This window comes from Pinus tabuliformis, chromosome 5_2 (assembly GCF_031772625.1).
Source record: "Pinus tabuliformis cultivar Carrire ecotype Pingquan chromosome 5_2, CPIR1, whole genome shotgun sequence".
NCBI classification, from domain to species: Eukaryota; Viridiplantae; Streptophyta; class Pinopsida; order Pinales; family Pinaceae; genus Pinus; species Pinus tabuliformis.
The window spans coordinates 461,689,406-461,713,026 of record NC_142306.1 but is presented as its reverse complement, the minus strand read 5'-3'; the positions used below and the strand labels follow the sequence as shown (position 1 = coordinate 461,713,026).

General features: G+C 37.0%; 1 long non-coding RNA gene across 1 annotated transcript; it reads left to right on the top strand.

The window, feature by feature from the left end:
* Positions 1 to 1,196: 1,196 nt before the first annotated feature.
* On the top strand, positions 1,197 to 2,046 carry LOC149159669 (uncharacterized). Its single transcript, XR_016261148.1, has 3 exons — positions 1,197 to 1,291; positions 1,414 to 1,593; positions 1,688 to 2,046. It is a non-coding gene; the product is annotated as an uncharacterized LOC149159669 (long non-coding RNA).
* The last annotated feature ends 21,575 nt before the right edge of the window (positions 2,047 to 23,621 follow it).

Below are 23,621 nucleotides of genomic sequence, written 5' to 3'. Positions count from 1 at the left end.
CAAAGAAAAGAGTGCAATATGATTGTGTCTTTTAGATTTAGTGTTATTGAATATCTATAACAAGGAAATATGTGATAAGCTTAGGACTTTATACCATTCTAAGTTTTTGGTGAACAAAACTTTCCTTCAATAGAAGCTACATCTCCTAAGGAAAAATAATAGAAACTCAATGATAGAGTATTTAAATCCCATTAATATTGTGATGAAATAATTATTATGGTTTTATATTAAAATTTTAGGCAATAGTTTAGTATGTTCTTTGCTTGATTCATGGGATAATATAGTAATATATATCCAAAGTAATCAACAAGGTAGAAAATAATATATAGTTAGAGCATTAAATATTTATCTATAAGAGGATGTTTTGTCCATAGAATTAAAATTATGTACTTGAGTGGGACATGTAAATCTAGAGGTAGATCCAAAAATATAATAAAATCCTATGAAAGTGTTTTAAATGTGGCATTTAGCTAGGAATTACAAGAATAATTATATAAATAAACATGTTGATAAAGAGAACATATATTATGCTTTTCCTTCTATAGACGGTAGGATTTCATGAGAGAAAGGATGGATTGTGTACTCTCTTCAAACACACATGAAGATAATAAGTAGTTTTTTCTACTATGAAAAGTGTAAGAAAGATGACATTTTCTTATGATATTACTTAAGATGCAAAATTATACGATGTGGAAAATTTGACTCATTGCTCAAGGATTGAAGGATTAGAAAACTACCTTGGGTTTTTCATTTTCTAAAGTTAAGTAACTTTTGCATGAAAACAAAATCTACAAAATGTTTTCAAGAACTACGATGTTTCCAATTGGAAGTTTGGAGAGGAACTATTTACAAGATATTGGGAATAACTATCACTAATGGGAATAATACCTATATTGTCACTAATGGTTGAAATGAAGAAGATAGAATCTTATTGTCTGTAAAGAAAAGACAATTCAATGGAACCAACTACTAGAACATATTGGAGGGTGATGGCCCAGCCCACCGTACTGAGTGGTTGGCGGTAATTAATGAGTTTTAAAGCCTGCGTAAACAGAGTTGTACACGTCCAGATGTTTCCACAAGGGTCAACCACGGGTTCCACCGGTTGTTAACCGGCACATGTGGGTTATGTCCGGCAATTCTTCCTGCCCTTTGACTCACTATACACTACCTTCGTTTCCCATTTTCGCCATTTGGTGTTAAGAAACTTGCACCGCTCTGCCGAGGGTTTTGGAGTCTGAGGTTTCTCTGCTCGCGGGAATGCTCGGTCGTTCTGTTCCCCAATACACTGGTATTCGTTGGTAACGATGGTCCTCTGTTTGGTAGCGTTATGCTTTAGCTGTTTTCATGGAGGTTTAATGTTGAACACTCCTTTATAACACTCGTCCTTAACTGGTAAGGTCTCTGCTACAGGTATAACTCGCTCCAAGGTTCTGCCAGCTCGTTCACGCAATGGTGTCAAAATAAAAAGGTAAGCTCCGGTTCCCTGCTAGATTCTCTGGTTCCTTTTCACTCTGTTTCTAACAGCTTCGCTCCTTGCTAGTCCAGGTTGTGAGTTGGTGGTTTGCTCCAACGTGGCCTCTGCCGTTACAGGTAAGTCATTTTCTCTGTTTCATTTATTTGCTTCTGCATTGTTTGTTGGTTTCTCGCTTCTGTGCCCTAATGTGTTGTTCCTTTGTCCTCGCAGGCCACTTCCCGAGGTTTCGATCGAGGGTTTGTTCCTCTGCAAACTGGTGCTGAGTCGAAAACCGTCAAACCCTAACCGGGTAGGGTATTTCACGTTGTCCTATTTAGAATTTCGCGATTGTTTGATCACCGGGTATGGCTATGCTAGCCGTCGCTCCTTTCTTTGTAGTTATTGTATGTAGTCTTCGGTCGTTTCGTAGGGTTTAGTGGAACTTCCCGGTCTCTGTAGAAACTGTAGCCGTTGGCGGCCTCCTTTATGTTTCGTTCAGTTCACTGTTAGAAAGCTCTGTAGCCGTTGCGCTTTCTCTAGTTATACTCGTTCCTTGTTGTATGTTTTGGTCGTCGTGGCTGTGCGGTTCCACTGGTACCGTTTCCTTGTCGCGTACTGTTCAATTTATTCTTGATATACAGAATTCAATAAATGTAAAGAAACTCAGAACATGTGACAGATGTCAATACACTTTAGCAGTGGTTCAGAAAGTAAAAATCTTTATTTTCTATGGTCAGAGGAACAATTATGTTCTTGTTTTTCTTTTTCGAGGAGAAGAAGATTTTCGTTATTCACCACCCTTTGTATTTACCACCGGGCAGCGTAACTGCTCCCGCTTGCAGTTAGACTGTTACTTCGAATTGGTTCAACTGTCTGTTCATTTCTTGTAATACATATAAAGTTTATGTTAACTGCTACTTTAATTTTCTAAATTTAAAACAGAACAATGTTTAAGTACCATGGTCCCTAAGTGACCTTCTTGGAAAATAAAATAAAAAGACTAAAGGTAAATTAAAAGAAACGATAACTTTTGATAACCTGTCCACCATGCACGTGTCCCTTGCTTGTTTGTAACCTCTCCATAAGACAGTCACCCACCTTCTGTCTCCTCAGAGCTGGATGCTCCTGCATCAGGCTCCCGGGGTGGCAAAAAGTCATGGCTCCGTTCCATGAGGTCATCGACAGAATAGCCTGCTTTCTGGATCTGCGTTGCGTTAAGCCACGAACTGTCCTCTATGGGACGGTTCTTCCACTTGACCAAATATCGCAGATATTCCTTCTGGCGTGTTCGCCTGGCTACCTCGGTGTCAAGGATCTTTTCGATCTCGAGGGGTGGTGCTACTGGCATCTGCCTCATCCATGAATTTTCCTCACAATTGGTGTCCCGCGGTGGCTTTACTACTGCATCATCTTTAGAATCAGCGACATAAGGAAATCGGTCTGCCACGTTGAAAATGGGAGAAATGCTGATCCCTGGTGGTAACTGCAACTCGTAAGCATTTGCAGAAAATTTGCGAATGATTTTGCAGGGACCAATTTTTTTGTACTTCAGTTTGCTGTACTCCTGCTTCGGAAATCGCTCCTTTCGTAAATGCGCAAGGACTTCATCCCCAACATTAAACTGAACCTCCCGGCGCCTTGAGTCAGCTCGCTGTTTGTATTTTTGACTGTTGTCCTGTAGTTTCAGCTTCACTTGCTCATGTAAATTGCTCATGGCTTGGGCGAAATCTTCCCCATCAGCACTTCGTTTTTCAAGTTTCCCCAAATCCTGTAATTCATGCACTCCGCGTGGATGCATGCCATACACAATCTGAAAAGGACTATAACTAGTGCTGCGGTTAGGGGAGTCGTTATACGCGAATTCCGCCTGCGCTAGTACACGGTCCCACGTCCGTGCATTTTCACCTACCAAGCTCTGAAGCAAGTTTCCTAAGCTCCTGTTGACCACTTCAGTTTGGCCATCTGTCTGCGGATGATAAGCGGAGCTGAACTGTAATTGAGTGTTCAACTTTTTCCACAGGGTTCGCCAAAAATGACCGGTGAACTTTACATCCCTGTCGGAAATAATGGATCTGGGAAGCCCATGTAATCGAACAATCTCAGTAAAAAACAGATGTGCGATGTACGTAGCATCACTGGTCTTTTTGCAAGGTACAAAGTGTGTCATCTTGGAAAAACGATCTACCACCACCATGACTGAATCGAAACCCCGTTGCATTTTGGGCAAGCCCAGAACAAAGTCTAAACTGACGGAGTCCCATGGTCGGTTTGGTACGGGTAATGGTAAATACAACCCTATATTCTGACTATGTCCCTTTGCGAGTTGGCAAACCTTGCACCTACTCACATGCCTTTGTACATCCCATTGTAATTTTGGCAAAAAATAAAAATGTCGTACCTGTGCGACCGTTTTGTCTATACCGAAGTGTCCAGCTAAACCTCCACTGTGCTTTTCCTGGATAATGTTTTCGCGCATAGAGAAGTTAGGAATACACAGCTGTCCTCCCTTAAATAGCAATCCCTCCTGTAAATTATAATCCAACCATAGACTGTTGTTTCTTAACAGAGGGTTTTGACAAGCCTCATAGGCTTCTTTAAAATCAGCATCAGTTTGATACAGCTCTTTCAGGTGCTCGAAGCCTAAAACTTGCATCGTACCTTCCTGTAAAAGTAAGATTCTTCTACTCAGAGCATCTGCCACCTTGTTTGCTTGTCCACTAATGTGTTTCAGTACAAATGTAAAATTCTGTAAATATTCTACCCATGCTGCATGCTTATGATTCAATTTATGTTGCTGCATAATATATTGTAACGCAGAGTTGTCTGTAAACAGAACGAATTCATTACCTAGCAGGTAATGCCTCCAATGCTTTAACGCCTGTACAATTGCATAAAATTCCTTGTCATAGGTTGAGTATTTTTGTCTACTCTCGTTCAGCTTCTCACTGAAAAATGCGACTGGTCTATCCTCTTGACTTAATACTGCCCCAATAGCTGCGTTACTGGCATCACAACGAACCTGAAAAGGTTTGTTGAAATCAGGCAGCCTCAATATCGGTCTTTCAGTAATCTTTCTTTTCAAAATCTGAAAACCTCTCTCTGCTGCTTCAGTCCAGTGAAATGGTTGATTTGTCTTTTTAATCGTATCCAGCATGGGTGCGCAGATCTCGCTGAAATTCCTGATGAATTTCCTGTAAAAGCTTGATAATCCATGGAAACTGCGAACTTCAAACAAACTTCCCGGAGAAGGCCAGCTAACTATGGCTGCCACCTTTTCTGGGTCCATCTTTAACTCATTTTCTGCAATGACAAAGCCCAAATACACTAACTCCCGCTGGAAAAAAGTACATTTCTTCAAATTGATCAACAATTTATTTTGCTGCAGTTTCCTCAACACACTATGAACATGTCTAAAATGTTCTTCTCTCGTTTTGCTAAAAATCAAAATATCATCCAAGTAAACGATTACAAATTTTCCAATAAATTCCTTCAGTACCTCATTCATCAAACGCATGAAAGTACTGGGAGCATTGCTTAACCCAAATGGCATCACCAGCCATTCATATAAGCCTTCATTCGTTTTGAAAGATGTCTTCCACTCATCTCCTTCCCGAATCTGGATCTGGTGATATCCACTTTTCAAGTCAATTTTTGAGAAGTAAGCTGCCCCACTCAAACACTCCATCATATCGTCCATTCTTGGTAAGGGAAACCTGTACCTAACTATAATTTTGTTTATGGCTCTAGAGTTCGTACACATTCGCCACTCTCCTCCCTTCTTCGGAGCCAAAACAGTCGATATTGCACAGGGGCTCATGCTCTCTCTAATTAACCCTTTGTCCAATAACTCCTGGACCTGTTTTCTGATTTCCTCATGGTCTTTGGGACTCATTCGATAGGCTGCTTTGTTTGGCAGACTTGCCCCTGGTATAAAGTCAATGCAGTGACTAATACCTCTTCTGGGTGGAAGTTCATCCGGAAGGTCATCCACCACAATGTCTCCAAACTCCCGCAGAAACTCTTGGATTTCCTCAGGCAAATCAGAAATCTGTGTATGTAATATCACTGCTGTTGGTCTTCTTACGACAGCGAAATTTACATCACTGTCCCCAATCTGCTTTATAAATTCTTTACCTGCCATCAACAATGCTTTAACCCCATTGTTTTCAACTGTACTTTCCTCCTTAATGGGTACAAGTGTGTGCTTGATTCCATCCTTAACAAATTTATAACAGTTCGTCTTTCCGTCATGAATTGCGCTTCTGTCAAACTGCCAGGGTCGTCCTAGTAATATATGACAGACATCCATAGGCATAACATCACAAATAATTTTGTCTTTGTACCGCCCTATCTGAAACTCCACCTCACACTGCTCATCCACTAGCAGTTGGTGTCCTTTCTGCAGCCACGACACCTTATATGGAGTAGGATGTTTCAGCTTTTTCAATCCTAGTTTCTCCACCATTTCCACTGCCACCAAATTGTCGGTACTCCCACTATCAATGATCAGTTTACAGCACTTTCCGTGTGACTTGAAAACAGTCCGGAATAGAGCTTTTCGCTGATCAGGTTCTGCACTTTCCTTTGCTGGTTTTAACAGCGCTTTATTTAACACTAAAGATTCACCTGTCTCTGGTGTATTCTCCACTTCCTGAGGTGCTGTCTCAGCATCCTCCGGCTGAGCAACATAAGTTCCTCTCCCGCCTAACGGTTCACCTTCAGGACAATCATATGATTTGTGTCCCAGTTTATGACAACGATAGCACTGGACAGTTCCCCTGCCCCGACCACTTCCTCGCCCTTGCTGAACTGGTCGTCCTCCTCTAGTGCTGTTGTCCTTTTCTGCCGTGCCTGCAGACTTGGAACTGCTGCCTTCCTCACTAGAAACTGTACTTCTCCCTCTACCATAAACCTTGCCTTTTCCTCTGCCGGTTCCACCTCCTCTCCGGGTGTTCTGTTTCCTATTTATTTTCTCCTCTGCCTTCAAGGCAAACTGATAAGCTTCATCCAAGGTTCCGGGCGAGAGGATTCCAATTTCATCCAGGATCTCCCCCCTCAACCCATTCACAAACCGGGCTGTCTTTTCTGGGGTGTCTTCCACATATCCTGCTCGTAGGTTCAATTTATAAAATTCTTCTGTAAACTCCTTAACAGTCATCCCTCTTTGTTTTAAATTCTGCACCTGTCTATACAACATTATCTGATAGTCTTTTGGTAAAAATTTGTCCTTCAGTTTTGCTTCCATTCGGGCCCACTTCTTTATAGGTTGTTTGTGCTGCCTCTTTCTCTCCGCCTGAACGTTGTCCCACGATAAGGACGCATGTCCCTTCAGCTTGCTGGCGGCGAACTTCACCTGTTTATCCTCACTGGTCTCTTTGAACTCAAAATATTTATTGACTTCACTTAACCAGTCTAATAATACATCTGCAGACAGACTTCCGTCATAAGTGGGCAGCTCATGCTTCGGCTTGTGATTAGACAACAAAACTGACTTTAGTAACCGGAGTTCCGGTGTCACTCCTTCGAACTACTCTTCGGGTGCTGCCACATCCTCATCACTGTCATCCGCTGGGTTTCTCCTTCCCCCAGCTTCTACCACTGCTAATCCATCTCTCAAAACACGAATCTCCTCATGTAGTCCCTCTTCTGCTATTCTCCGGATCGCTCTCCCTCTTCCTCGTCCTCCTCTACCAACCTCCATTTTTCCCTATTTGTCAACCTGCTCTGATACCACTTTTGATGGCCCAGCCCACCGTACTGAGTGGTTGGCGGTAATTAATGAGTTTTAAAGCCTGCGTAAACAGAGTTGTACACATCCAGATGTTTCCACAAGGGTCAACCACGGGTTCCACCGGTTGTTAACCGGCACATGTGGGTTCTCTCCGGCAATTCTTCCCGCCCTTTGACTCACTATACACTACCTTCGTTTCCCATTTTCGCCATTTGGTGTTAAGAAACTTGCTCCGCTCTGCCGAGGGTTTTGGAGTCTGAGGTTTCTCTGCTCGCGGGAATGCCCGGTCGTTCTGTTCCCCAATACACTGGTATTCGTTGGTAACGATGGTCCTCTATTTGGTAGCGTTATGCTTTAGCTATTTTCATGGAGGTTTAATGTTGAAAGCTCCTTTATAACACTCGTCCTTAACTGGTAAGGTCTCTGCTACAGGTATAACTCGCTCCAAGGTTCTGCCAGCTCGTTCACGCAATGGTGTCAAAATAAAAAGGTAAGCTCCAGTTCCCTGCTAGATTCTCTAGTTCCTTTTCACTTTGTTTCTAACAGCTTCGCTCCTTGCTAGTCCAGGTTGTGAGTTGGTGGTTTACTCCAACGTGGCCTCTGCCGTTACAGGTAAGTCATTTTCTCTGTTTCATTTATTTTCTTCTGCATTGTTTGTTGGTTTCTCGCGTCTGTGCCCTAATGTGTTGTTCCTTTGTCCTCGTAGGCCACTTCCAGAGGTTTCGATCGAGGGTTTTTTCCTCTGCAAACTGGTGCTGAGTCGAAAACCGTCAAACCCTAACTGGGTAGGGTCTTTCACGTTGTTCTATTTAGAATTTCGCCGTTGTTTGATCACCGGGTATGGCTATGCTAGCCGTCGCTCCTTTCTTTGTAGTTATTGTATGTAGTCTTCGGTCGTTTCGTAGGGTTTAGTGGAACTTCCCGGTCTCTGTAGAAACTGTAGCCGTTGGCGGCCTCCTTTATGTTTCGTTCAGTTCACTGTTAGAAAGCTCTGTAGCCGTTGCGCTTTCTCTGGTTATACTCGTTCCTTGTTGTATGTTTTGGTCGTTGTGGCTGTGCGGTTCCACTGGTACCGTTTCCTTGTCGCGTACTGTTCAATTTATTCTTGATATACAGAATTCAATAAATGTAAAGAAACTCAGAACATGTGATAGATGTCAATACACTTTAGCAGTGGTTCAGAAAGTAAAAATCTTTATTTTCTATGGTCAGAGGAACAATTCCGTTCTTGTTTTTTTTTTTCGAGGAGAAGAAGATTTTCGTTATTCACCACCCTTTGTATTTACCACCGGGCAGCGTAACTGCTCCCGCTTGCAGTTAGATTGTTACTTCGAATTTGTTCAACTGTCTGTTCATTTCTTGTAATACATATAAAGTTTCTGTTAACTGCTACTTTAATTTTCTAAATTTAAAATAGAACAATGTTTAAGTACCATGGTCCCTAAGTGACCTTCTTGGAAAATAAAATAAAAAGACTAAAGGTAAATTAAAAGAAACGATAACTTTTGATAACCTGTCCGCCATGCACGTGTCCCTTGCTTGTTTGTAACCTCTCCATAAGACAGTCACCCACCTTCTGTCTCCTCGGAGCTGGATGCTCCTGCATCAGAGGGAATGTCCTTTAAGTATTACATGGTAGGTATGTGGTTCAAGGTATGTCACATTACATATTAGATTTTGATTTCATTAAATATTACATACATGGTAAATAGAATGAAGTATGATCTTCTGGTATGGTGCTAAATAGAATCAAGCATGATATTCTCATATGGTGCTAAAGAGGAAAGGGAATCTTAAAGATCGTATACAATGATGTGTTTGACCCCATTTATGTTTCATCCTTAGGTGATTTCAAGAGGAAAAAATGGATTTATTTTCTTCGAAGGAAACCTAAAATCCTTAGTAAATTGAAAGAATTTAAGGGTTTTATGGAGAATCAAATAGAGAATAAAGTAGAAGTGTTGGGAATAGATAATAGTGGATAGTTTTTAGGGATGAATAAGAGAAATTGTATAAGAAAAGTAGAATAGCAAGGAAAAATACTACTCCATACAAACCTCAAAACAACGGGGTTACAGAAAATGATGAATAGAACATTAATAGTAAAAGAAAATAGCATGTTTAGTGATTTTACAAGACAATAATTCTAAGCATAGGAATGGATATTGCATGTTTCTTCGTGAATTTATCACCCTCAACATTAGTTGATAAAACCTTGTATGAGACATAGACTAGCATAAATATTTATGTTGTATATTTTAGAATTTTGGGTTATGATGCTTATGTACATGTTTCAAAGAAAGTATGAGTAAGCTAGATAATAAAGATAAAAAGTGCAAGTTCATTGGTTAAAAATATGGTGTACGAGGTTATAAACTTTGGAACCAAATACCAAGGAAGACTACTTACAGCGAGGATGGTTTGCTTAGATAGGTTAAATGTCTTCCCAGAAGTGGAAGCTCTACCAAGTTTAAAATAATTAGAGAAAATAAAGTTTGAAATAAACCATGGAAAATATAATTAAACAAAAGAATTCAATTTATGAGAAGAAGAATCTCATACTACAATGTTAAGCTGATTGGTTTTTGAAAGAAAGAAACTGGAAAGGTATGCTCCACCTAGTTTTTGTTTTGTTTTTTTTATACCTATTATTGATTATGATCCAAAAAATATTAGGGATGGGGTTGATTTAAAGTAAGGAAAATTGTATAAAAACACCTTGAAGAAATAATGTCCTTACATAAGAAAAATTCTTACAATCTAGTTGAGTTTCCAGTTGGAAGGAGATCATTGGTAGTGAATTATTATTTAATAAGAAGTTAAGTGCACACATTTAAGTGAATAAGTGTAAATCATACCTAGTAAAAAAGTGATATTCCTAAGTAGAATAAAAAAAAAAATCAAAAATTTATTTTCCCTTATTGATAAATTCTCTATTAGAATACTTTCTTTGATTGTTGCTGATTTTCATCATAAACTAGAGGAAATGGATGTAATGATGACATCCTTCCATGCATATGTTGAATAATAAATCTAAATAAAACAACCATAAGGTTTTAAGTTAAGGGAAAGAAAGATATGGTTTACAAGTTGAAAATTTCCATGTATGGCTTAATATAATCTCTGAGGATGTGATGTCAAAATTTTGATTCTTATATATTAAAACTAGTTTCTAAAGGAGTAATTTTTATGGCTATGTGTATTTCAAATTAGTAGGTGGTGATTTTACAGTGGTCTCGTATATTGATGACATGTTGTTGATTGGAAATAATAAATATCAAAGTTTTCAAACTTATCTATCCTCTACATTTGAAATGAAATATTTGGGTGCTATTAATTTTAATTTGGGTATTGCTATGCAAATTAATAGAGTTGAAGAAAAAAGAAAATCTAGTTGAATTAGAGGAAATAAGTTGAAGCAATATTCTAGAAGATAGGTGTAAATTTATCTAGGGTGCAAGGATTGGGAAGTTAGACAATATGCATTTTGACCTATACGCTGGTGATACTAGTAGTTTAATGCAAACAATGGTTTATACTATATTGGTAATTGCATGGCATAAAAATTTATGAAGTGTGCTACAAAGAAAATAGTAAAGAAACTTAATTGTTGGACATACATGGCCTTGTTGATGTATAATGGGCTAGACATCTAGATTGCACAAGATCTACAAGTGGTTATGTGATTGATCTATTTTGAGTAACAAGTTAGTTGAGCAAGAGACAATCTATATTTGCACTTTCAACAATATAACATCAATACATGGTAGTCAATCACATAATTAAGGAATTTTAATGATTAGATATGTTAGCTTTAGGTATTTTGTTTGTATAGTAATCTATAACCTTATATTGTGACAATATATTTTGATCCCTAGTTGTCATTAGAAGACAAAGCATACCAATGTTTAGTATCAATTTGTGAGGGACATGGTTGCATGCAACAAGATTGGTGGTAAAGGTTGACACTTGGAAGAATGTTATGTATTCATTGACAAAGTATCTCACTATTGATAATATTTTTTGGTGTGGAGAAACAATCGACTTTTCTACCTCAAATTTTTTATTTTACCATACTTGCCCAATTTTTACTCAAATAAGCCTACAAGTGAGTGAATGTTGGGTATGTGTTAAATACTTTTCATTATGAGTTGCATGTGATGTATGATGTGAAAAACATGCTAGGGGGGTCACATTAGGAGATATGCCCGAAAGAAGATGGTTGTTTTTGTTACCATTTTGGTTTTTTCTTGGTTTTTCTTTAAAGAGGGATATTTCATGTCATTCTAATTTAATTCTAGCTAAGAAATCTCATTCCTATAAATCTAATAGGGTTTTGGATTTCATAGGATCATATATATTATATCAGTGAGTGTTAGAAATTTATCTTTAAATGTTTGTTGGTTTTCCTATTTAAGTGTTTCCAACATAAATATCTATTTATTGGGTGAAAATATTATTTTTCATTTTCTTTTTTTATAAATAAGCTATTGACATGTAATTTCTTGATTGTGAAGGTTCACTACTTACAATGGAAAAACTCTTCATTCAAATGGAGACCCTAATGGTTAAAATGGACATTTAAAAGAAAAATTACTCCTTAGAAATGGGAGGAAAGATCAACTTTAATTTGTACATAAATCTAAAGGTAACTGAGCTATTATTTCTTTGCTAAACGTGTCAGGGAAGATGAGCATGGTCATGTGACTAGAATTATACAATTTTGAAAGGAAAATCCACACACATCATGGGACTATCAATGAAATAATGAAGTGTAAAATCATGAACACCCATTTAATGAGGTTTTTATCAATCCTTTTGAGGTCATGTAATGTAGATAGCCTTATTATGTTTTATTCTTTTCCATTTATGATTGCATTATATAAATACCTGGAATGTTTTCTATGAGAAATATTTAGGTGGTAATATTTTCCCCATGATGTGTGATTTTAGGAGCTACCATATAGGTAAAATTCGTCGTAAGTTTTTATCAGACACACTTGTATCCTATAAAATATCGTTTAGTGGAATGGGCTTTACCAATAAGAAAGGATGATGTATGAAGAATTGATGAAAGCCCTATAAAAAACTCCAAACATCCTTGTGTCAATAATCTCCTTATATAGATGAGGTGGGAATTCCCATGTTCATGAAATGAGAAAATCACATTATGCTAGAACACATGTGTGCTTTGGGTTCATGTATCAACATGATCACCCATTTGAAAGATAGTAAAACGAGAGAGTGCTTGATGTAAAAAATGTAATTTCCCTTAGGCTAGTCTTTACAATAGAGAATTGATCCTATAGAAGGGATCCTAGAACATATGGGAAGAAATTGGTACGAGTGCCTCTTATTGAAGGAATTGATAGTCATGAAAAATTAGGGTTTTCCACTATGATTGAAATTTATAATTACCACAATATACAAACCATTCTACAATGATGATAATTTGATGTCAATAATAAATGGGTCCAACAAAATTAGAGAGCAATGATGACTTGTTTTTCACATATGGCACTCATCATCAATAATGGGAATGAAAAAGAATATATAACAACATCCTTCTAAGAGATACTTTGGTATGGACAATAATTAAAATGCAAAGAGAAGACATGGGAAATCCTAGAAATCAGATAAGATAAACCTTGTATTGAACTTTAATGGGGGAGATTTTGATAACTATCAATGAGATAGATAGTGAGGATGAGACTCAACACCTTGCTTTGTTGGAACATAAAATATGGTTAGTAATTGTTGTAGTCAAGAAATAAAATCAATATTATATAATCTAATGTCAAAGATGAAATTAGAAATGGTAAAAGAATGTCAAACTAGATTTAACCTAAATGAGTCGAGACAATGAATAGTTAGTTGAATAATGAAACTACAGGGGAAATGACGGTTATTAGGAAATAAGAGGTGCTACAAGAAAATGGAATCATTGTAGGGATTGGTGACTTAGTGAAAATTCTTTGAGCGAGGATTAAAAGGACTATTGTTAAGTTTGAAGGATATTCTATGAAAAGAGATGGTATGAAAATTGATATTTCCATAGTAATGAATGTGTTTTCAATTATTAATGAATAAAATAATGAAAAATGGGTAAAATGAATGATGAATTGGAATGTAGATTGTCTGCTAATGATTGAAGAAATCAGGGGCTAATGAAACTGTGGATATTCATTTATCATAACCAACCATAGAAATGATAAGTGCTAAGAGTCTAAGGGTATGGTTGATCACTATAAGGAGTAAGAGCTATCATGTTTGTTCTTTGAAATGGAAACTATGTATTCTACTAATATAATGGAAAGTGTATCATATATATTAGTAATGAAGGTGGTGCTTAAACCAAAGAAATCCATGAAGGTGGAGTGTCACCTACCATTATAAATTGAAGCCATATGCATATGGGTGAATTTGCTTGTTGAGTTGAGAAAGAAACCCTAAATGAATATTCGTGTGGTGGAATATTAGGAAATGAAATATATATGGAGGGAGTACATACATGCTAGTTTGAAGAGGCATACCTAAAGTGATGGTGTGAAGGGCCTCATTTCTAGTAGTGATGAGAAAAAAAGTACCTATTAGCTAATAGTCACATACATAACATTGAATACATGACAAGAAAATACACTTGATAATTTATATAGCAGTATAAATAATGTAAAAGATGTGGCCAATGAGCTCAAATACCTATCCATTGAAATTTAATGGGGAGAATGGTGTGAATATTATAATTTTGGTGAAAATAAACAAATCATATGTCATCTTGCTAGCAATTCAAGGATTTCAATGGCACAAATGACATGAAAAATAAACATTTTTAGATCCCACATAAGCCCTAGGAAGTTTGTGAATGATATGTACAAAAGGTGGGGATTTAGGGAAGGGTATATGTTGTACATAATTTTTAGATGAGATGGCCATACTGAGGGAATATGGCTATTTTATATTTTCCTTGTACTTTGAAATTGGCTAGTGTGTGTGAGATCCCTAGGAAGTTTGCGAATGAGATACACAAAAGGTGGGGATTTAGGGAAGGGTAGATTTTTTACATCATTTTTAGAGGAGATGGCCACAGTGAGGGAATATGGTTATTCTATCTTTCCTTTGTACATTGATATTGGTGTGTGTGTGTGTGTTAATGTCATGATACTTTACTGTGATGATGTGATTTTTTGTGTGTATGTGTGTGTGTGTGTGTGTGTGTGTTTACCTCATGGCATTTTAATGTGTTGATGTGATTTGTTTTATTTCTATCATGTTTACATGTTTGTACGATACCATGATAATGATATTCAAAATATGTAATTGTGATATTTTTCATGAGAATGCTAATATTAATGTGATTGATGCTAATCTAGTATTTCACTCAAAATGTTTCGAGGCCACAACAATTACTGTTTTTATTTTTCTTAGATAAGTAAAATAAATGCACACTCCCACCCACCCTCCAAACTAAAATATATATTTTTCATGTCTAATATTGTTAGTTAATTGTCCAATCATAAACATATATTGATTTTCTTGATCAAATTTTTGGGAAATTCATTTCATAATTTAATGTCACAAGACACCCAATTCTTAATTTCTTATTTCACATTTTGTACTTCTTATTTAACTTTTTTCTTTTACTCATTATTTTTATTTTACATTTTATGATTATATTCCATTTTTTATTATTTTGTCTGCAAACTCGAGAGGCTAACTTGTGATTTGAGAAACTGTGACCCATGGACATGTGATCCATCAAAATCTCCTGAGAGCTTGGCCACATCAACCCATACTCATGGTTGGATTTGTGCTCACAAAGTTTCAAATTAGTGACCTCTTGTAGCAGCTACAAACACCCTCCAAAATTTTTCCTTCACTTCGTTTTGTAGCCTCCCTACCAACCATCCTCAGCAGCATGTCTTACACCATCAAGCTTATAGGCTTCAATTGTTTCTCAGTGTCTTGTTAGCCTGTGTATGTGAGTTTTCTTCACTCCCCTCACAAGCTGTCTTCCAAGACATAGACCATGTTCTTGCCAAGCAGCTCGCCCATAAAATTGTGCAATTCTACAGGGGAACAAGCCTTCCCTTCAGAAATTATGTAGGTCAGTTGGCCAACCCACTGAGCTCAATAATTGCCAAATCAATCTGTTAGGCATCCCTCAGTAAATTGTGCAATTTGAGAAGGGAAGTTGCCTTCGACCCATAAGTTGCGCAAATCAGTGTGGCAGCTTGCTGGGCTCCATAATTATGTAGAGCAGTTAGGTTGTTTTCCTCCAAAAAACTACGTAATCTAACCCAGTACTGCTACTCAACCCACAAATTACGCAATTTTGGTAGGAAATCACCTGATGACCATAGAAAGTGTGCAATCCCTTTGGGAAAACTAGCCTAGCTCAGCCCAGGAACTGCGCAAATTTTCATCCCAGGCTTGTAGACTGATGCATGTGCCTTCAGGTTGACCGGTTCCCTCCGGGACCGAGCAAAATTGATTTGCATACATGGACTGATTGTCCCATGGCAGCATGCAAAGGAATCCCTTGATTTAGGCATATATGTTTAGCAGTTGGAGGTTACATGCAATGTTCATTTTAGAAACCTCCTGCCAAGTCTCGCTTTTCCTATATTTGTGGCATGCATGTCATAACCTCAAATTTATCAAAAAATATGAATTGGATGCTGCAAAGCTAAACCCTCACATCGATCTTGCAGCTCTGACATCCCACATTACATCTAGGAGTCATCGGCACATTCAACTCAGTTGTTTTGGGGTGAGCCCGCTTTACATGTATTGCACTGTGTTTTTGTCACTTTTTGTGTTTCGGCTTGTGTGACTGTTGTCTGCTTGATTTCAGTGAGGTCTTGCTATCATTTTGATGTATGTTATTTTGTAGAAGAATCGTTTCAGTTTTCATTTGTATCTCATTGCTATTGCATGCATGACACTCTTTTTGCACCAATGGTCGTTGTTGCGGTGACTCGCTTCACACCCATGCATGTTTTCCCATTTTCTAAATCCTGCACTTGTTTTTTGCATGAATGATCATTCATTCTTTCTTACACTCAGTATCACCATGCATTCAGACTTCTCATGTTTTTAGTCACCCGTTGGCAGGTCAGGGCTGCCTTGGCCTAGACCTTCCCTTGCCCGGCTAGCATTACGCATTTCTGGAAGTGAAGGCTCTACCTTCCCTCCAGAATTATGAAAATCTAGCCTAACACTGACCTCCAGGCTTGCATTACACAATTCTTGGAAGCAATTCCTTGCCGGCTCCAGAAACTGTGCAATGCAGTTTGTTGGTTTGCATGTCACTACTAACTGAAATTTCACATTGCGCAGCTTCAATATTTAGTAGGCCAGGATAGACTATGAATTGTTCAGTTCCAGTAGTCAGTTAGCCTCCTGACATCCTGGATTGTGCCTTGTGCAGTTTTGGTAGTCAGTCTCCCAGCCTCCCGATGAAAATTGCACAATCTTCATAGAGAATCACACATGTATTTTGCATGTTAGTCCTCTGGTTTATTTTGGTTTTCGACTGATAGATTGCTTGTCATGAGTGTTGTTTTGTCTCAAGTTATCACAAGTGTTTTTCTGCCTCTTAGCAGCACAGGTACAATGGCTTCTAGGAGAGCAGAGTTGATGACACAGTTCAAAGCACAATTAGGGATGCAGTCGATCAAGTGTCTATGAACTTGCCTATCTATGAAGACATCAAGTTGTTCATGGACAAGGATATCAATATCAAATGGCAGTGGCATCATAGCGAGCAGCACCATCAGCAGTAACAAAAGGTAGCACACCTGCATGTGACACATGCGAGAGGAAGGTTGTTGACAGTGTAGAGGCGGAACAAAGTTGCAAGTTCAAGCAGATCCACTTGTGATGAAAGCATCTTTGGAGACTGAGGCTATGAGGCAACAGTGAAAGAAGAGGATTGCATGAAGGAAGAAAAAGAGCTTCACAGACGAGAGAAGGAGTTGCAATAGGAACAGGTATAGCAAGAAGTGCAACATGCACATACTAATGAAACTGCACCCGTACAAGTTAGAGATCCATTCAGCAGTCGGCATGGAGCAGACAAGGTTAGCAGTGTTGTCAATTGCATGCAAGGGTATTCAGGAGCATGGATGCCATTGTATGCACACATCCGATCCCACCTATTTGGAAAACTCATTGAGGCGAATACAAGAATCAAGTTTGACTAGAGCTGAACATGTATTTTGACAAGTTGATGTGCATGGTCGCTAGCACACACTTTGAGATTATCAAAGAAACTATGCATCAGCGTTTTGCTGGTCCAGCTGCACTCACAACGATGATGCACATATTATCAAAAGAGCTGGAAAGAGGAGCCATATCATTGTACTCGGATGCAACAAATGCAAGAGTTCGCTTTCAGCAGGATGTCACCATTGAGCACACGAACACCATCAAGGACAACCAAGCTTGGCATCAGTTCGCCACCATTGATCAACGCAAGGATTTCAAAGAGTTGGTCTTACCACAACTGTCCGAGTGTTAGTGATGTCTTGCATGGCTTTCTCAAGCCTATTTTTTCTCACATGGGTACATCTCTAGATTGTATGTAACATCTTGTCAAGTGGAAGTTCAGGTGTCAATAGTTGAATGTAACAATCATAGAGTAGTTGAAGGGTCATGAGTGTAGGTGAATGTCACAAAGGGGAATTTCAAGGGTCACCCCACCCTTTGTTATATATAGTACCTCATAACTCATTATAGAGGCTTTTTCTTATCCAAGCTTCTGATAGGAGTATCTTAGAGAAACCTTGGGGAGTATAGTAACGAGCCTTAGCTTCTCCACTATGTAGAGCTAGTATATCTCTTTGGAGGAGCAAGTGGTAGTGACTGTAATATTCTGCTGTCAGAACTAGTGGTTGGTCATGGTTGTATTGTATGACTGGAACTTTAATTTCTTAATATAACAGAGCCAACACGTTTCATGCATATGTCGTATTGTATTTCATCTATCTTATTTACTCTAAACGATATATGTATATGTTTGCTTACGCATGTGTATATATTCTTTCTATATATCTATGTATGAATCTTACTAAATCGTGTTGTTGGTTTAACCATCGCTTTGGATTGCTAGCTTACTTTCCTTCCAGTTTGTCATACATCTTTGCTCGTGTGTTCCCTTCTTAACTTTGTACTTTCACAGGTTTCCAACGAGCACACTCAAGTCACCCTCCGTGTGTTAGAACTATTCATGCACCTTCCTTTACTTGCAGCGTATGTCACACCCTTGCTACAAATAGGAACATTTTACTTGCCTCTACGCACAACCACGATCAAGGTGATACCGTACAACCCATTGCTGGGACCCTACACCAAATTGCTTGAGGTTTAGTTGGGACTTCTTATCGGGGAGATCCCCTGACATGGTGGCGGATCCAACGTCGTCAAGATGACCATTTCACCTTAGATTTCATTAATAAAACACCTTGTCATTGGCTACTTTATGCCTCATGCGTATAAGTTTACTATTTTGTTAAGGTAATTACTATCGGCATTTTAATTTTCTATAGTTTTCCTTGTTTTGATTTCAGATTTTTAATTTCAGATTTTATCTCATTTTATTTTGACTTTTATTATATTCATTATTTGGGAAAGGAAATATATCTATGTGTAATTCAGTTTTATTGCACTAAATAGTTTATAGATTTTTTCTTCTCTTGGATTCAACATTCATAATTTTGAGGTGACCATCATCTTCTACTTTTGAAATATTTTTGTTGATAGAATTTTTCCTCATTTTAAGTTCGGGACACAAAGTTATGGCCCTCAAATATTTTCTAGTATCATTTTGTTCTCATGACATGGAAAAATTGGTGTTCTCTCGATCTTTGTCAAATGATTGTAGCGAGCATGCTTACATGGTGGTTGATCTAGTAGATGATTTATCATGCTAACTTAAAAGTTTATTGGATATTTGGAACTAAACCTTACACATTGCAAGATTTTTCTTGTTTAGTTGATACAAGGTGTCCTAGATATTGTATTTTCTAATTTCATTTTTTTTTTTTATATTTTGATTTATTTAATTTTATTAATATGATATATTTTATTTATTTATTTATTTTATATTGGTTAAATATTCAAATCTAGAACTTTTTACATTGCTTGACATCTAAAGCTATGATTCCAAGGTATCACTTTTGACTAAAACTTCTCTTCTTTAGGTAGATAGATTCTTTCTAACCTTGGTATGAGATACGAGTTTCTCCCTTCACTACCATCACTCGATGCATGAGATATGAGTCTCTCTCTTCACTACCATCACTCATGTGGAAATGATGGAAATATACCTAAGTAAGTTCGAATCTAATTTTAGCCTTCGAAGCCTCCAATTTCAGGAAACCATGGAAATACAGATTCGAAACCTCCAATTTCACGAAAGCCGTCAAACTTCTTGTATTGTGAGTCCAAATTCTAGTGCATCCAAGATTAACATGTGGTTGATTTTATGAGTAGACAACTATAATTCGGCCATGCTCAAATATGGATACCTTTCCCAATTTCCAACCCGAATAACTTTTCACATGGATATAATTCCCACATTCGAATATCGGGTTGACGCTGAGATGGTGCACATTGTAATGGACCAGACACGTCTAAGCTGGATACTCTTTTGGCATAAACTTTGAGGTCTATTATGGTTACGTCCAGATCCTGGTAAATTCTAAATTGCAAACACTTACACAACCTCGATATCTCTTAAAACCAGATAACTTCTCTGATGGGAATTAGTGATGATGGAGGTTTATCAAATATGATAAGTCAACTACCTATCCAATTATTTATAAAAAGTTGGGAGTTGCACTAGTTAATAAAAATGTGTTACATGTTAACTGATTAATATAGTTGTATTTTTGGGTAAATAAACACTATCATTAATTGTAGTTTTGTAATGGTGAAGTCTGTAACATGTGTTTCTTTAGACATATTATATAATACTTAAATATTATAGTTCTATAATAAAAATATTAGTTAGAAAGCCTTAGGTATTTGCGATACATTAAATTTCATGTATAATAGTCTTTAGAGAACTCAAACATCATCAAAATTTGTATTAGTGTTGGGTGGTTGTGGTTTTGCGTTCGTTGCACCCAAGTGAGGTGATGTTGGGTTTGGGTTCTTACACGTATCTGTATTAATCAAGTGTCTCACAATTTAATAAGGGTAAATACAATTTAATTTGCTTCTATTAAATACTTAATGAAATAAAAAAATAAAACATAAGGCATTGAATCTTCAAAAAGCAAATGGTGTGAAAATATGCAAAATTCCATGTGTTTCATTTGAAAAGAGTAAAGTAAGTTCAAATTTCAAAATAAAATCATTTTAAATAGAATATTATTTTTCCAAATGTTACAACATTAAATAGTAATGAATAAAATTGTAAATATTTAATGTTTAGCCTACCAATCTTATTTTCTTTCCAGGAATTTCAAATTATTCCAGATTAAAATGTAAAACGTTAGGCATAAGGTCACATTGAAACCCTTTTGTGTCATTCATGTAATTGATTATTTTCATTATGTATCTACATATTTGCAAGTAGATACTATAATGGCATGAAAATAAAAATGGTAAGGGAGAAAAATAATTTTTTCCATTGCATGTTCAAAAGGTACTTAACTAAAAACATTTTTCTCCTATGGGATGTTTCTAAAGAAAATAATATTTTTGAGTTGGGGGATACTCTTGAAATGGAAGGTTCACGTTGCATATTTATATCTGTTACATACATATAGTATTGCGCATGTGATATGTGTTTCATACCTAGAGGGGACATGGATATTCAAATAGGTTTAAATACAACTTAAACAAGCGTGTAAATCTGGGAATCCTTGCGATATTTGTGGAAAATATCATTATCTTCTATGTATTAATCTTTTAGATATATGAATATTGGGGTATTAATTGCTTAATCTTAAAACCCCCGAATGATCTTCCAATCTTTGACCAACCCTCCTCTTAACATGAATCAATGTTTTCATGTGTCTTTGAATTCTTTAATTTCGCACCAAATGTATGACTTGTTAATCTAACAAATAAATATCACTACTAAGATAAAATCACTAATGAAAGGAACTACATATTCCACTTCTAGTGGCCCATTTTGCACTATGCATTCCAAGAATAAGGAAACAAGAAAGGTACACCCATTAGAATCTAAGTACATTATATTTGGGAAATGAATGTTGATATAGTTATATATGATAATATAATAATGAAAAAATCAGGTTTTGTTAATTTTTTTCTAGCGAGAATAATTATGAGGAAAATTTTGGATAATTTAATGAATGGTATGTATTCTAAATTAGTTGTTGTTTTTTACAACCGTTTCTTTTGTAGGGAAATTGAGTGAGAATGCAACAAATGGAACTAATTTGTAGGTATCAAAAATAAGACATGACATAAGAAACTCCAAATTCTCAACCACTCAAGCTACCCCATAAGATGGTTGTACTTAGAGGACCAAACATGGGGCACATTGCATGTAATTACTTAGTAATATTATTATATTTGGGAATGTCCTTGGAGGGTAAAATTTTGGAAAAATTCGATCATTCTTGGATCTGTATGGTTTATTATTTCATGGAGTTTGGCTTGGTAAAAAGCCTATTCTCCCTTGTCTCCATGGATTTTCCTTGTTGGCAATTACTCAGTTGCTATTTTAGGGTAATGACTATTTAATTTCTTTTGGAGCACTCCACATCCATCCATGTAGTTGGTTTCCTTTCGATTTAGCATGTCAATCACTTGCATAGATGATGTAGATCATTTTCTATTTTTATTCATTTTGGAAACCAAGATATTAGTAGGAGGGGGGCGAATCAACATTATGGCCAGTTTTAACAATTATTAACACTTTACAATATTTCAGTTCACTTATCAATCAATCATGTAAGCAAAATCATAAATCTAACACATTAACCACACAACAAAACCATAATCAATATACACATATCCAACTCATAAATACATTGGATATATGTGGAAACCCATAAAGAGAGAAAACCACCAATCTTGTTTTTATCATGTAAATATTAAGACATCACTTATGATTACATCATATTTTTTGAGCACCCACTCACAAGGGGAACCAACAACAAATTTGTTTTGTTATCATCAACTAGTAGGAGGAACCAACTCCCTAATTCGTTTTCCTAGCTCCAACTAGTAGGAAGCACCAACTCCCAGATTTGTAAGGACCACTTGGAGGAGGCACCAACCCCAAAATTATTTCTCAGATACCAACATGAAGGAAACACCAACTCCATACTATGTACGAACCAAACTGTAGAAACTTCCATACCTATATTTCATCTATTTGTTAGACTAAGATCCGCAGGTATTTTGTTCAAATTAAACTTGCTCCTCTCTATGTGCTTCAACTCTCATCTAACCTAAAATCACACAATATAGTTAAGCATCCCCACTCTTGAGGATCAATTAATGCTTGGAGACTGTTAAGGAAACTTAAGATCTGCAAAAGGAACCAATTTTTCATTTTACTCAGTCTCCACAATGATCGACCCCATTCACACGCTCAACTTCTTCAATTCTCGACCTTCTTAATTATTCTTCAGGTATGCTCAGTGTCCCATAGTCTCAGCCTTCCTTGCCCCTTGAACAACCTCCTTTTATTTTCCAGTGGAGTCACATAGCGCACTCCTTGGACACATACACTTCAGTTTAGTATAATTGAATTCCCCCATAGCTCACTCTTAACACAAAAACATTTTCTTTAGTCAATTACACATGGTTTGAAGAGAAACTACCATAACTGTCACACAGCTTAGATGAGCTTCATTAATTCCTTACATAGATCAAGGAGGCACTTCTCATGGTGAATGCAATCAGATGCAATTCTTCCTTTAATTTCTTAGAGCCTAATTTAATGCTTTGTCTTCATCTCTAATATTCAATAGGACAAGAAACAATCTCTATAAAATTCCTTACCATTTGTAACACCATGTATTACAATACAATAGGAAGAGAATAATGAATTCCACTCATGGTAAATTCTTCTTTTTATTGTATCATCGAGACTCTGTTATTGTAACAGAATAGGATATTTCCTTCAACTTTCACATCACTAAATTTTGGCACTCATAATGACAAAATCCAATAGCATAACACCTTAGTCTCTAGCCCTCTTCACCATATGACTTCAATATTAAACCATTCCTTTAACTCAAAGGTGCTTTGACAAAAAATCTAGTATCAACATGATTTTGTGTTATGGCATTTCACTGAATTCCATGAGATCTGGATTTATGGATATCTATATGGCCTTGCCAGAACATGCTACCACTAGAACATCCTACTTGTATCTACTAGAAAACTGTGTTTTTCAACCTCTCACTTCTCCACATCATCACTGCACCCTAGTCCCGCATT